This window comes from Geospiza fortis, unplaced genomic scaffold (genome assembly GCF_000277835.1).
Source record: "Geospiza fortis unplaced genomic scaffold, GeoFor_1.0 scaffold224, whole genome shotgun sequence".
Taxonomy (NCBI): domain Eukaryota; kingdom Metazoa; phylum Chordata; class Aves; order Passeriformes; family Thraupidae; genus Geospiza; species Geospiza fortis.
This window is the reverse complement of record NW_005054448.1, coordinates 162,869-165,917: the sequence shown is the minus strand read 5'-3', so window position 1 is coordinate 165,917 and position 3,049 is coordinate 162,869.

The window sequence follows — 3,049 nt, the reverse complement described above, 5'->3', positions numbered from 1 at the left end:
TCCTGCCCCTGCACTGCTGCAGTGCCACCAGGGCATCAAGGGAGAAGCATCTTGGGTCACCTCTGGTGACTTTCATTAGTGACCAAAATAAAAGTTATCCTACAATAAGACTTCAGGCTAAGAATAAACTTAGAGGAGGTTAATTGGAGCCTGATGGAAAATTGGAGACAGAGTTAATAAATTACTGTGGGATCCATCAGGTCAACAGTTTAACACTGACACCTTTGGCTCTGTGGCTGTCAGGGACGTGCTGTGGAAGGTGTCATTGTCATTGAGGGGCTCCAGTGTGTCCAGGGCAGGGAACGGAGCTGGGAAGGGGCTGGAGCCCCAGGAGAGGCTGAGGGAGCTGGGAAGGGGCTCAGCCTGGAGCAAAGGAGGCTCAGGGGGCCCTTGTGGCTCTGCACAGCTCCTGCCAGGAGGGGACAGCCGGGGGGGTCGGGCTGTGCTCCAGGGAACAGGGACAGGAGCAGAGGGAATGGCCTCAGGCTGGGCCAGGGCAGCTCAGGATGGATATTAGGGAATATTTCCTCATGGAAATGGTTGTCCAGCCCTGGCACAGCTGCTCAGGGCAATGCTGGTGTTCCCATCCCTGGAAGTGTTCATGGGTGTGCATGGATGTGCACTTAGTGGCTGGTCTAGTTGCCAAGGTGGTAATTGGTCAGACTGGGAGGGCTTTTCCAATCTGCATGATTCTGTGATCCCAAGGTTTGTAACTTCCATTAGTCCTTGATAAGTTAATGTGTATATCGTTAAGATAAAAGGAAAAAGTAGAGCTGGATTGAAATATTGCAAAGCCCAGGGTTATCCTGATTCATGCCTATTACTGTAATTGCATTTCAGCTGCTTTGAACATTTAATGGCCAATTTCTACAACTTTGCAATTTAGTACTGCAGGTCTCTCTTTTTTTTTTTTTTATTATGCTGACATTTTCCTCAGCCATTTTATTACTCTTTCATTTTACTCTATTTTTTAAGTATCTTTAAAAGTGCTGGTCCTTCAGGGTTCCCTGGCCCCTCTGACCTGTGCCTGAGCAGCATTAAACCCTCTTTGGTGTCCCTTGGAGAAGCAGGGGGGGCAACAGGGGCCTCACCTGCTTTGGGTGTGCGCTGAGACTCCTGTGTGAGTAGGAGAACAGCTCCCTTTGGGGCTGCACAACAAAGCAGATCTTCTCCCCAACCCTGGGCTGTCATTTGGGATTTGAGGTGGGATTTGAGCAAAGCCAGAAGCCGTGGAAGCCTTGGTGCTGTTGGGGAAGCTGGACTGCCATGCCCATGACAGCCCAGCAAGGAAAACACACTGACCTCCAGCAGCACATCACTGGGGTTGCTCCAGCCTTCCTGTTCTCCTCCTGGTGATTTTTGTGTGGCTCAAAATGAAAAAGCTGCTTTTGTGTCTTGTCATCCTCCGAGTGGGGAGCAGCCTCCCCTCACAGCCGGAGCCAGGAGGGGATCCCTGGGGAGCTGTCCCAGCACTGGGACGGCACTGCTGGAACAGGGCTCTCGTTCTGTGACATCTGATCATCCTCACCCTTACCTTCAGTGCTGAACAACTTCCTCCTGCCCATGGATCACACCAGGGAAGGAGCCTTTCAATAAAAGATCATTTTCCCAAGATTTTTTCATGGAGAAATTCTGCTCCTCCACATGTGATCTGAAGCCTGCTTGCCCTGTACCTTCAGATGGCTTTGGACTGAACCTTGAAAAATGGATTTTCAGCACAACCACCAGCCAGCTGACTTTAATGCTTTGCCTTATCTGTGCAAGACAGGTCGGCAGTTTCCCTGCACACTGAGATCAGAAAGCTGTGATTTCCATTAAGATTTCAGATTTAACTTTTACCGTCATGAAGTCTTGAAGATCTCTGGCACATTGTCACAGGTGAACAGATGCAGGGGTTTTTTGCCAGATATATCTATACGAATAGTGTGTCTGCATATAGTTATTTAACTGGGTTATACAAGTGGAGTTAATATCCCCAGTTTTAGGCAGAGGCTCCAACAGCTCATGGTGCTTTAGGAAATCAAATAGGGAATACACAGTTGGTAAGGTTAAAAAAACACCCCAAAAAGAGGAATAGTGACTCAAAACAGCTCGATGACACATTCAAAGCCCACTGAGTCACCTGGCATCTTACCAGCACTGCTCTGAGGAGGGTTGGCACAGGAGGGGACATAAACAGATGCCTTTGCGAGGGAATCATATTTCAGTTGCCAAGTGTTCTCCTCCAGGAAAAAGAATTGGAGCAAACCTTGGACCAACATCACTGCTGGGGTTTGGTTCTGGTAGGCTGTTCTGCACAGCGTGTTGGTGCTGGGACTCCACTGCCAAGCTCTGACAGGTGCACTGATGTTTGAGAAATAGAAACAATGAATATTTCATTTAAAAATTACTAATTCAACAGAATGGGGGAGATGGCAGGTTCCAGACAGCCCGTGGTGACATTTGCAGTGTGAATCCCTAACACCCAGCTCGGTTCCACGGGAACAGAGCCCGGCTGTGCTGCCGGCCCGGGGGGAGCCCTGGGGTGTGCGGCTCTCTGCTCGCTCCCCCGCGGGGTCAGGGGCACCCCGGTGCCAGCACAGCCGCACGGCGGGCAGCGAGAGCCCCGTTTGTGCGGAGTGTGCGGGCACGGAGGGCGCCGCGGCCGGGACTCGGTCCAGCCCGTCCCTAAGGAGCCACGCGACACAGCGCACGGCGTGCTTTCTATTTTAGGCCACTTTGCCATCTAAAGCCGGACTCTGGGCTAAGGTTAGCAGGAGTTCCCTGTGGACAAGGAGGAGAACCGAGACGCTTCGGAGCAGAGATTGGTGACGGCTGGATGTGCCCGTGTCACCCTGCAGGCTGGGAAGCGCCCGGTTCCCGGAGTTTCGGTGCGGTGTAAATGTGACTGATGTAGTCTGCTTTCACTATCGGTGCTCGTAGGAATTGACAGGCGCTGCCCGACTGTAATGCACACACCCGTCCCGGGGGAGCAAGGGGAAGCCCCAGCCGAGGGAAGCAGTCTGGGGGCTGGGAGGGTCGCCGGCTGGGGCAGGGGCCCGTCCCCGCC